Here is a 13,887-nt window from a genome sequence, read left to right as displayed (position 1 = left end):
TGGCAATATCGATTCTCTTTCTACAATCGCAAACGCTTCAAAAATAAAAAGTGTATGGGAGTGACATTCGTTATCGACCGGTCACGTGATGAAGTGCTGAGCACGAGTCTCCTCTCAGAATGAGAGAGGTTAGGCCAATAGTCCACTACGCTGGCCCAATGCGGATTGGCAGACTTCACACACGCAGAGAATTAAGATGTTTTTCCTTCACCGTTTGAGACACGTGATATTTAATTTCTTAAAATGCACACAACTGAAAAGTTGGAGGTGCATGCTCCGGACCGGATTCGAACCCACACCCTCCGGAATCTGAGGTAGAGATCGGATCTTGCTTAGCGGCAAAAAAATGTTAGCGGTAATGCGTTCCCGGATGAGCTCTGTCATATAAAGCTCTACCACTACTAGGTTACAGTAAAATCTATATCTATACTAATATTATAAAGAGGTAAAGTTTGTAAGTTTGTCACATTTTTTAAATGGGGTAATCTTCGGAACCACTGGTCCGATTTTAAAAATTCTTTCACCAGTAAAATGCTACATTATCGGGGAGTGCTATAGGCTATATTTTATATTGGTATCATATATATTAGCCGAGTTATCACAGTTTTTGTCATACAGGTCGGACTGAAAATCCTCTTAAACAGACTTATTCGCATGCGCTGCCTTAACTATTGTGTAAAATTGAAATTAATGTATGGAGACTTTATGTATCTTTAAAAGTTCTACAAAAAAGTCCGCGACACCATATATCTATCTTCTATATATTAGCAGATATAGTACCTTTTGTGTTTTAAAAATTATTAATTTTATATGCTTAGGTTTATGTCATCTATACTAATCTATACTAATATTATAAAGAGGTAAAGTTTGTAAGTTTGTAAGTTTGTCACATTTTTTAAATGGGGTAATCTTCGGAACTACTGGTCCGATTTTAAAAAATCTTTTACCGGTAGAATGCTACATTATCGGGGAGTGCTATAGGCTATATTTTATATTGGTATCATATATATTAGCCGAGTTAACACAGTTTTTGTCATACAGGTCGGACTGAAAATCCTCTTAAACAGACTTATTCGCATGCGCTGCCTTAACTATTGTGTAAAATTGAAATTAATGTATGGAGACTTTATGTATCTTTAAAAGTTCTACAAAAAAGTCCGCGACACCATATATCTATCTTCTATATATCAGCAGATATAGTACCTTTTGTGTTTTAAAAATTATTAATTTTATATATTTAGGTTTACGTCATTATTTATACAACTAAACTTTAGTCCTTATTAAAATAAATTATTTAATAATCACAAGGATATTATGGAGATAAGATTTGCCCTTTACAGTATGTTAATTACTTAAATAGTTTCGGAGATAATACAAAATTTCTAAAAGACGCAGAAATTCCGCTATATGACGCCCGGCGCTTTCATTTACGTAGTTCCCGTTTCCGTGTGAATATGGGGATCAAACATAGCCTATGACACTCGCAAATAACGTAGCTTTCTATTGGTAAAACAATTTTCCAAATCGGTCCAGTAGATCCAGAGATTACCTCCTACAACCACAAGAACTTACCTTTTTATATTATTAGCATAGAAGTCTCTATTTCTCTTGGTCATACCACCACTCTCGAAGGACTGGACCGATTTTGCTAAGGGTAGGAGTAAGATATCGAAATTTACGCGGACGAAGTCGCGGGCGTCCGCTAGTTATTTATACAACTAAACTTTAATCCTTATTAAAATAAATTATTTAATAATCACAAGAATATTATGGAGATAAGATTTGCCTTTTACAGTATGTTAATTACTTAAATAGTTTCGGAGATAATACAAAATTTCTAAAAGACGCAAAAATTCCGCTATATGACGCCCCGCGCTTTCATTTACGTAGTTCCCGTTCCCGTGAGAATATGGGGATCAAACATAGCCTATGACACTCGCAAATAACGTAGCTTTCTATTGGTATAATATTTTCCAAATCGGTCCAGTAGATCCAGAGATTACCTCCTACAACCACACGAACTTTACCTCTTTATATTATTAGCATAGAGGTCTGTCTCTATTTCTCTTGGTCATACCACCACTCTCGAAGGTCTGGACCGATTTTGCTAAGGGTAGGAGTAAGATAGAGAAGTTACAGGGTAGGGTAGGGTAGGGTACGGGTAGGGAAGCGTAGGGGTAGGGTAGGTTTAGGGCCGGGTTTAGGGTAGTGGTAGGGTAGGGGTAGAGGTAGGGTAGTGGTAAGGTAGAGGTACGGGTAGGATAGGGAAGTGGTAGGGTAGAGGTAGGATAGGCGTGAGATAGGGGTACGGGTGGGATAGGGGTAGGAAAGGGATAGGGTACGGGGAGGGTAGGGGTCGGATGGGGGTAGGGTATAGGTAAGGTACGGGTAGGGTAGGGGTAGGGTGGGGGTAGGGGTAGAGTAGGGTAGGGGTAGGGGTTGGGTAGGGTAGGGGTAGGGTAGGGGTAGGGTAGGGGTAGTAGTAAAGTTGACATCGAAATTTACGCGGACGAAGTCGCGGGCGTCCGCTATTCTATATGTATAAAGCTGAAGAGTTTGTTTGTTTGTTTGATTGATTAAACGCGCTAATCTCAGGAACTACTTTTCCGATTTGGAAAATTCTTTCAGTATTAGATAGCCCATTTATCGAGAAAGGTTTTAGGCTATATATTATCCCTGTATTCATACGGGAACGAGAACCACGCGGGTGTAACCGCGCGACGTCAGCTAGTACGAGCATACAGATAAGAAAGCTGTGTACACTGAGCATGTTTATGTTAACTTTTAGTGAGAAATAAAGACGTTTGCTCTGTAAGTTTGTTGAACTGATAAACGAAGTAAGAGCGCGAAGGTTGACTCTGGTGCATTCATAACTAAGTTACGGTTATAAAATGTTTTCCTATTGTAAGCTCCGACAATGCTGTCGACGTACAATTCCACTTAAATTGCATTTCAGTTTATACAGGATGTTTATTTAAAATAAAAATCTGCTAACTTTTACACTGGAATACAGTGTGTTGTAAATATTATAAGTGAATTAATCATCATCATTAGCAACCCATTTTCGGCTCACTGTTGAGCACGAGTTTCCTCTCGGAATGTGAGGCATTAGGGCAATAGTCATTTGGCAGACTTCACATACGTAGATTATTAAGAAAATTCTTAGGTATGCAGGTTTCCTCACGATGCTTTTTCTTCACCATAGACATCATAGATAGCGTATATTTAATTTCTTAAATTGCACAATAACTAAAAAGTTGGAGGTGCATGCCTCGGACCTGATTCGAAACTACGCCCTCCAAATCAAAGGAAGAGGTCATATCTACTGGGCTATCACGGTTTATTTGTAAAAGTGAATTATAATTTTGAAAAAGAACTCCGTTTGTTGCTGGTACGTCTCGTTAGGCTTCCGATTAAATACACCAACATGGCTTTTTTTAAAAGCGCGTGTATAATGTACAGCAATACTACTAGATGTAAACGAATTTAAAAGCTTTTTCGTAAAGTTTCACGTCCAAAAGACATTTACTTAATGGCTTAGGGCCCTTACTTTAGTTCAGCAATACAAACGTCACATTCGAAAGTGAATATTTTATTTTATACGAGTACAAGTGGATTCCCGATCCGCGAGGAATTCAAGTTCCTTTGATAACTTTTTCCCAACGCCAGATATCAAATAAATAAATAGACTTATTGTATGTTACTTACAGTAACTAACTTTTAACTAAATATTCACAGGCGTATATAGCGGGTGGGCCGGGCCCACCCTAGAATAGTCCAGTGCCAACCCTAGGATACTGAGCTACCAATTTTAAATTCTATGATGGACGCCGAAATACTAATAATTTACACAACATATCATTAAAAATATCAAGTAATAACAATTACAACTTATAATAAATAAAAACCTATACGTAATAAAGATTTAAAAAAAAAATATCAAGACCTTTTCTGATACATAGCATAGATACAAAGAAAAGATAATAAGTTGAGCCGTTTCAGAGGTCTGCGTCCACAAATATTGCTGACGAAATTTTTATAACGAGTGTCGACTCTGTTCAGTGTAGCCCACCCCAGGCCCATCCCAGGAAATAATTCTAGATACACCAATGTAAATATTAAAAGTTCAGTCAATCGTTTCTGTTAGTAATAATACTCAGAAATCAACTTTAGTCTCTGAGATTGATGAATATATTATCACCTCTTTTTTCCCACCCAAAGGGTAGAAACTTATATTTCAATTTGATATGGGGCCAACTACGAAGTTATGCCCTTTCCAATAAAAAAAGAATCATAATCGGACCACTCAGTAAAAAGTTATGCGTGTTCATACATAAAAATAATATACGCGTCGAATTGATAATCATTCCGCATTCTCTCCGTTTTTCGTCGGTTGAAAAATGAGCCACTATGCGCCTTGCCAGATACTTATAAGGCTGCCCTTAATATTCCACTATGCTACTCCAATAATGATTGGCGGTTTTAGGATAATAGTGACTTAATTAACTAAAAGCCTTACTAGATAAATATAAATGAATAATGATCGACGACTGAACTCTGAAGCTCTCCAAGACACGGGGGTGTTACTCTTTGTAACTCCGGTCCAATTTTTTTTACTGAACCTTAGAAGCAGGAGCGTAGCTACCACGCCATATCAATAACACGAGCCCCAAGACACTACAAAGGCCCCTAATTTGGGTTGTAGAAAAACTCAAATTGTTTTCAGCTACTTATAGATGATTTAATAAATCAGTTTGCTATAAAAAGGCAAGTATAGTGTGTATTTGAATTGTAATTCTAAGCCGACTTCTACGAGTAAGTGATAAGTTATCAGTAATCAATAAATATTTTTTTATTCTTTTGTTAGACATCTTTCTTCTAGGCCTATTTTGGCCCCCCAACAAATACTGAAACGGGATCCAAGGCATGCTACGCCACTTCTTAGAAGACAGAAATGCTCAGTATTTCATAGACTGACCAAGGACCCCTATACATCATGATCCAAAAAAATAAAGGCTACAGTTCGTTTCATGTAGGATGGTGCGGCAGCGGGCGACAGTTCGATTCACTCTTGAAAGTTTGCCGCGATTCACGATAGTAGTCCGTATTATGAACGTTATACAGGTTATTGTCACCATACCCATGCTATCTGAAAAACACTGGACCAACGAGGCAGTAATAATATTTAGCTGCTTATTACAGTTACAATAAGTGTTACTTATCTTTAGTTTGAGTAAATATATGCTATGAAGTGATAAGACAAAATTATGCACGTACTGAACATGTGCAAGAGGTATTAAATAAACTGTTAGGCATATGTAGTACCTACTACTTGTATGTAGTTGCACGGTTCACAGAAACTTGAAATGTAAACGTATGAATTTGACTATCGGTAAAGGTCATGTTTCGGTTGACTTTGAAATAGGTGAGACACGAAATTCTAAATTCTGATCGAAAATTGAAGGCACCGAATGCTTTTCGTCAATGGTTGAATGCCGCATTAGTATAGAGGTTTTTGTGGCGTCAGATCAGCACGTCTGGTAGTTCTGCGTAGGGCTATGAAATACCTAACGGCTATTCTTTCATCTAAAAAATTTACAGTAAATATTCTCAGCCCTGATTTGGGCCTGAGTTGTTACACCCTGAGCCTCGGAGAACACGTTGTGCCGTCAGTCTGGGTCGTTATCATTAACATCGGTTAATAACCATTTGATCCATCCATCCATTCCATCCATTCAGATCAGATCCATTATTTTGGTTGGTGGAAAGCTTCGGCCGTGGCTAGTTACCACCCTACCGACAAAGACGTCCCACCAAGCGATTTAGCGTTCCGGTACGATGTCGTGTACAAACTGAAAGGCTAACTTGTTAGGAGTAGGGTTAAATCCACACCGATTTAACCCTACTCCTAACAAGTTAGCCTGCTTCCATCTTAGATTGCATCATCACTTACCATCAGGTGAGATTGTAGTCATGGGCTAATTTGTAAAGAATGAAAAAAATATTACCCCAATTCGCATTGACTCACCGTGGTGGGTCTAAGCTAAAGCTAACCCCTCTAGATAAGGGAGACCAAGCTCTGAAGTAAGTCATTACAATGGGCTGATAATAATTAATTAATGGTCTCTATACAAGATATTTTATACTACACTAAATGTTATTTTTTTTAATCTTTTATAGACAGGACAAGTATATCTTAGTAACTAAACATAACAGCATTGGCATAAAATAGCTACCATAATTATCGTAGGTAAGCATATATTATAGTACAATTTATGGTATGTTAGTTGCCTGAACATTGTTTTACGACTGTATACATATAAATGTCCACATTGGACGTCCATCAATTGACACGACGAATATTGACTATCAACATCATAAAATTTTATATACGAGTATCATCAGTTTCTATTAAAATCGTAAGGAAGCCAAATCGTTGCATTAAATAATAATTAAAAAAGAAAGTATATAATTTGAGTGTGTGTTTATCTGATTATTTGATCAGGTTAATATTATAAACTAATAGACCACTTTTTCGGTTTTGTTGAGTTAATTATAATAAATAAAAATTATTTCCACGTGGGTGGCCTTGTCTAGTTTTTATGTGGGTAAAGGTCGGGAAAATCGACGATTTTTTCAATTGACCCAATTAGATTAAAAATGAAGTAGTATTTGTAAATTGCGCGATAAAATTGCTAGCACGTGTTGAAAAGATAATACACATTGCTAATGTACCTAGGTATAAACTACATAATGTGGAAAGCAAGCCCGCAAAGCCATTCTACTTAAAACTCCAGTAGCCCAAGGATGCGCTTAACAAGATATCTCATGAAGAAATAACATAAAATTTAAAATTTTGTAAATCCTCGAAGGTCATAAAATTATTAATTACACTCTCGATCAAGTCATCAATATTATCTTTCAGTGCGCTTTCGTTTGAGATCCTACTCGAGTATATTTGTAATCATTCGGTTATTCGTCCCCATTTTCAACCCCCAGAAGTTTTAATACGTATTTTTTCCTACGATCGAAGCGGAAACTCCCCAAATTGGGGAAAGAAACAAGAAAGAAAAAGAAAAAAGAAAGAAAAAGAACATATTATGTCAATTTCCCAAAAAAAAACCGCCATTTGGGGAATTCTTCGCAAATTGGCAATGCTATTATTGATAATAAATAAATTCTTCATAAATCGCTCACACGCCGTTCTCAATCGCTCAGTTTACAAATCAGAGTCAAAAAGCTTCTAGTGAACAGGAAAAAAAGGCTCGTTGTTCAAACTACGTTTAATATTTGACGGACCGATTCTGTACCGCCGTTTAAATGAAAGTCGGTGAACTCGGGTGTTAGCACAGCTTTTCCATCCAAATATACCCACGTAAATACAACGAAAAGCAAGGGTTAGTTATTGCATCTAGAAGTACACACAGTTTTAAGTATTTACAAAATAAAGCTAACAAAACAACAGATAAAAGCAAATGGTTACGTCGTTTTGAGATATACATAACATAATTATAAAGACGCAACCTTATCTCGCAATTATATCTATGAAAGTATCATTTCAGACGCTGAGAAAGAGAAACTGAGATTTTTTTTCAACGTATTGTAAAATAATAAGCTAGACAAATAGTTTCTCCTGTAAGCCGCGCAATAAATTAACTCCCGGAAGACCATTATGATCTTGATGAGAAGTTTTATTCAATTAAGAAAATCTTATATCTTGACGGAAGACAGATAACAATGCAAGTCTCCCAATACCGGTTTTAAGTATGTTCATATTCTTGCAAAGTATGTTTGAGTTTTAAATTTGGTTTATAACAATAAATAATAATTTATTTTATTTGTAATTTAACCGAAGTGTACAAATTGAAGGCTTTTGTTGCGACTTGGTTCGGTTTGAAATGGGCTTCTCGTTCCATACTTAAATAAATCTAATAATAATTATGGTGTGACTATAGGGAAATAGGATTCGTCTTTGGTTTGTATGATAAAAGAAAAGTGTTGTTTTTTTTTCTCGCAACTTTCACGTTTTTTCTTTGCACTTGAACCTTTCAGTTCCCTGTGCCTTAATGAAAATACAAACAAAAATATTAACTTAATTGATTGTACCGTTCTCCGAGTTTTGCGTATAGAAAACCATTTTACCAATATTTTGTTAAAAACAGATTGTTAATAAAAAAATATCTGTAATAATACCGTCTAAGTAAAATATCTAGAAGTAGACTTTGATTTTACGTTTCGTGCTAATAATAACCTCTGTGTATATTGAGTGGGTGTATTTTTACTTGGATTGCTTCCAAAATTCAAAACAATGTTGCAGACAATCCGTCTCGCCTCTCTTCTCTTTGTATCAACCTTTCTACATACAATGAAATATGTTCTAGTTATAAAAATTCAAAAGCCATTTCCATATTTCCATAGTTCAGCTGTAAATAAAAGTAACACGAGATCATTTTCACATATCTTACTTCTCAACCTCAGAACTAGCTGCTTATATGGTAGGCTATTAGTAGATATGTTTTCTCAAATGTACTAATTTTACAAAGAAAGATGACTCTCTATAATTTCTTAGATTGATCCAAGAAGGCAAGGTAATGTGCATAAGAAAGATTTGCTTGATTTGTGCTTTGGACATTCCTCAATGAATCTCGAGGAGGAAAGGATTTAAAGGAAAATTCTTCGCAAAATGAGTAGACATAGATTAAATTATACAAGCCTGCTTCCATCTTATGGTAGGCGTCCACCGATCCGCATCGTACGTGTAGGACGCATCGCATCAAACGGATTGTAGTATTCTTTGTATAGAAAGTCATACAAGTGCGTCCACTGATCCGCATCGAACGGATTATATCTACCGTAAAATAATATCCGTTTGATGCGATGCATCCGATACGTACGATGCGAATATGTGGACGCCTACGTTTAGACCGCATCGTCATTTAACATCAAGAGATCGCAGTCAAGGACGAATTTGTCATTGATTAAACAAAATCTTTGAAAGACCGACATTAAAAAAATATATCAGGAAAGGACCCACCTCAACGACATTTAACTTGAAATATATCTCAAGACCGGAAGAGTGTTGTGTTTAATTTGAAGTGTGATGATGATGATGATGATGATGATGATGATGATGAGGATTGCTATTTTAACATACGATACGAGTGAGTGTCTATAAGTTCGACTGTGTGCAAGTTTGTGTGGGATTTTACAATAAATGGAACTTTGACAATAAATTGTGTAATGAATAGCGGCATATATTCAATGTAGGTGTTAACTCCCACTTTGTTAATTTATTATTAAGTACGAGTAGGTATTATATGTATACTTATTTAACTGCACGTAATACGTTACATGCATATTTATAATACGACCAGACGAGTTTTCAATCGAATTTTCAATTTCTAAATCGACTGATTTCAGAAAATTAAAGCCACCAAGCTTGTTGGACCTTTTATGTCTGAGTTTATTCTGTGTGAGCCATGCTTTTAAGACTCGTCTAGCGTGTTATTCGGATTTTCGAACATCAACGAACCTAAGCTAAGCTGTTAACGAATTGTGAAGATAGAATAGAACGAGTGATGTGTGTTGAGTGTCTGTGTTTTCAATGTAACCCGGCATGCATCGATATAAATCGTTAGATGAGCCCCTCCATACGAAGAACATGTTTTCTGTGAAAGAACGCATAAATTTATGACATTACCCAAAGACGTACACGCACATCTTATCTTAGTACGTAACAAGCGCATGCTTACAATAAAATATTTACTGTTTTTTTTTTATTTTAATCCCTTAATTATGCCTTCGTTGTCATTTTGGAAGTGTAAAAACACAAGCCACAACATGAATAAAGAGAAATGTGTTACAAGTGATGACAAATCAATGTGCGAAACCAATGACAATTCCGCGACGCTTTGAGGCCCATCTAACGATCTACGATCGATGCCGGCATGTTCAGACGTTATATTAAGCAATTGTTTAATTAGTACTAAGTATTCCATTATATTTTGTAGTTAGGATATGAATGCAAGTAATATCGCAACAGTCGTTCCGAATATGAAGCCTCCATGGCGCATAAGGTCGTCGCAACAAACGACCTTCGCGCGCTCGCTGGTGAAGGCGCCGCAGATGTCGATTTCTCAACCGATTGTTAGCCTGATTTAGAACTATTCAAATATTTATAGTAAGTGTAAATGTTTGGAATACTACTGCACTGCAGATTTTCCTGTTTATTTCTAGAGTTTTTTAGTCTTTTTAATTGAGGTTAAAATCAACATTGTATGTCAGACTTGAGGCCCTGATAGCCCGGGATCCTGATTTGTATGGGCCGGTGGCATAACCCTTTACAAGTGATTACTATCAAGTTAATTTTCTGAGAGTAGCTTCATCTTGATAAGACGCTCAACTTTTTTATTTACGAAAATTCTTGATTCTGGTAGGTAACTGGGTTACCAGGTGATGAAAATTTCTGTTTGTATACTAATATTATAAAGAGGTTAAGTTTGCTGTATTAGAAGGAGGAAATCTCTGAGATTGAACCCAGGACTTCTGTCTTGTAAATCCACCACAGCACCATGGAGGCCGTCAAAAATGTGTTTTGTAGTACAAACTCATATTGTGCCAAATTTCAGTTTTTTTTCAAATTTCAGAATTCATCCTAGTTTCGGAGTGATATGTTTAAAACAAAATGCTTATTTTTAACTTTCTTATGTTTTTTTAACAGATGGCTATTAGTGTGATAATGACATAATGAAAAATTGGATGTTCTTTATTACTTCTTTCACTAAGCAATAAAAACATTTTTTCAATTCATACTCTCAACACCAAAGGGGGTTAAGGTATAACAAATAAACTCCTGGCAACATTCAAAATCATAATCAACATGCATTTCCGAGTTTAAAACTCTAAACAGAATGCAGTCTTCGAATTTTATACACTCAACGCCCGGTCTAATTGGATGTAATCAATGGGTATCAAATTAAAACATTTATGACAGACTGATAGCATCTAAATGGGAGGTTACACAATGTCTGAAATATTGTTCAGGTTTTAGGTGTTTATTATTATTTTATTGCCTAGGCTAATTATTATTATTTTATGATAATAATGGTGATTATAGAAGAGTAACTGTTGAGTTTCTTGTAGGCTCTTCTCAGCAGAACCTGACTTAAAAACAGGTGATCGAGTCATTACAAACAGTCAAACTTGCAATTTCAAAGGTGCTTGTAAACTAAGCCTAATTGAAACAAATGAATGAAATGATAGATTTGATTTGTCCCAGGTGAATGGGTTCTACGAAACACGAAACCACCCATGGTTTCATGTTTTGTACACAGTTTTATTTCAAATTTTCTGCACCACAGCTTGAAATAAAACTATTTAATTAAGAGAAGCTAATGTAAAAAACTCAAAATTTCACTTGTGCCACTTTAGGTAACATGACAATGTCATTTATTATGCAAACTAAATAATCAGAAAATAGTTAAACATTATGGTTTAAATTGTAATTGCAATACAGATATTAGCAATTTTGTATTTATTTATTTTTCATTTGTAAGCAGATATTTTATTTTGGTATAATAATACTAAACATGAAATCATATGTTTTAACTAATCTTAAAATTTTAATTAAAAAGAGATGAAGATATTTTATGTTTTTTTTTTATAATAATATTTAACCCTTTTTACAAAAAAATTAAGAATTCAAGTAATTTAAGTAATATATTTTGGTTTGTGGGTTTATAAAACAAAATATATTAAATTACTTGATTTCTTAAATTTTGTTTACTATATTATTTAAGTAACTATTAATTAAAAACAAATTGATAAAATCAGACTTTAGTTATTCTGCAAATTAGGATCATCACCATCTATATATATGTGCATATACGCAAAAAAACAAATGCAAAACATTTTTTTATAAATACTTACTTACATAGTAATTTTGATATTTTAAGTAATATTAAAATTTTATGATTAACGAAAGTTTTAATAAACCTATGTAAGTAGTAAATATTTTGATTACTTATAGTCAATAGAATTATTTTTAGATAAGTAGGACAGTTTTCTGTACATTTTGGTATAATAATACTAAACATGAAATCATATGTTTTAACTAATCTTAAAATTTTAATTAAAAAGAGATGAAGATATTTTATGTTTTTTTTTTATAATAATATTTAACCCTTTTTACAAAAAAATTAAGAATTCAAGTAATTTAAGTAATATATTTTGGTTTGTGGGTTTATAAAACAAAATATATTAAATTACTTGATTTCTTAAATTTTGTTTACTATATTATTTAAGTAACTATTAATTAAAAACAAATTGATAAAATCAGACTTTAGTTATTCTGCAAATTAGGATCATCACCATCTATATATATGTGCATATACGCAAAAAAACAAATGCAAAACATTTTTTTATAAATACTTACTTACATAGTAATTTTGATATTTTAAGTAATATTAAAATTTTATGATTAACGAAAGTTTTAATAAACCTATGTAAGTAGTAAATATTTTGATTACTTATAGTCAATAGAATTATTTTTAGATAAGTAGGACAGTTTTCTGTACATTGTGAATATTTAAATCAAGTCAATTTTTTACAAAGAGCGTCCAATCTCAATTAAAACACAAAATTATATAGAAGTTATTACATACCTGACATAAAATGAAGATAAGAACTATGTGGTTACTTGTCCATAGTGATAATTCTGGTTACCGGTCATAAACGAAAGCTGATAGGACTTCTAATCAATGAATGACCCAAGTAAAAGCTGTTTAAGTTTTATGCTGCTCCCACGTAAATTTCACAATCACAGAGAGCGGTTCACGAATTAAATAATTAGCTTCACCGTTTTAATAATTTAACATTCTTTTATCGGTTTTGTGCCGGGAATTTTATCAAAATACTAGCCAAACTCTGATAAAAATATGTACGGGAAAAGTTATCGAAAATCTCTATCACTAATGTCAAAATGACTTGACATTTGATTTGAATAAAAGTACTTGTCAATCTGACAACATCATTGATTTGTAAGCTGGGATACAGACTCTACTTTGTACAGACATTATATCATCTCAGACCAATTGATGTTTTGGAATTCACGGGCCTTCATGCCATTGCCAAAGGAGTGGCGGTAGCTGGCGGTAGGCTATTTCGGCATGGCTCTCTTAATGGGAATGTCACCTAAAAAGGGCTCTTGCCACCAAAAATATTCCTGCGCTAATCGAGCCGTCAGGAATAAGTGTGGATGATGGATTGACGCTGGTTCCCTGGGAAATGGGGAGGGCCCTAGTGTGGGACGCTACATGCGTTGACACATTAGTATCGAATCATCAGAGACACAGAATTATGACCGGGAGCCGCAGCAGAAAAAGTTGAAACCGGTAAGTGGCTCAAGTATGCCTTTCTGGCTGTGACTTACTTAATTATACCTTTTGCCGTGGAAATACTTGGGCCATGAAGTGTGTGTGCCAAAAAAGTGCCAATAAAAATCACCGAATCATTTTACCGCGGCTAGTTACCTCAACTGGTGACCGAAGGGCTGGCTCATTTGTTTGCGCAAACGCAAAGGATCAACCTGGCTGTTCTACGCGGAAATGCAGCCACTATCCTTGCCACTATTCCATGTGGGCATGATTTGTATAGTTATTAGAATAAAAAAAATGAATGAAGAATTAGAATTTTCTGTACTAAAAACCGGCCAAGTGCTTGTCGAGCGACGGACAGTGTAACGCGCGCATTCCTCTCAGCTCACCCTTTTTTTAACCCTTATACTGTAAAACTACCAGCGATACACATATCGGTCGGTATTACCATCACACATTAGGGGATAGAATAGACGAGAAAATAATTGCCTTACTTTAAACGGAAGGAACCCAA

The 13,887-nt window shown here is 34.9% G+C and overlaps 1 protein-coding gene across 1 annotated transcript in view; it reads right to left on the bottom strand.

Moving 5' to 3' along the window:
- Positions 1-12,974, bottom strand: part of LOC112045022 (protein numb) — a 64,056-nt gene extending 51,082 nt beyond the window's left edge. Inside the window, exon 1 of the mRNA XM_024081080.2 lies at positions 12,663-12,974. The gene's annotated coding sequence lies outside the window, so the exon portion shown is untranslated. The remainder of the gene's footprint in view (positions 1-12,662) is intronic.
- Between the last annotated feature and the right edge of the window lie 913 nt (positions 12,975-13,887).

Source organism: Bicyclus anynana, chromosome 9 (genome assembly GCF_947172395.1).
Source record: "Bicyclus anynana chromosome 9, ilBicAnyn1.1, whole genome shotgun sequence".
NCBI lineage: Eukaryota > Metazoa > Arthropoda > Insecta > Lepidoptera > Nymphalidae > Bicyclus > Bicyclus anynana.
Note: the sequence above shows the minus strand (reverse complement) of the source record. Positions and strands in the feature narration are given on the sequence as shown.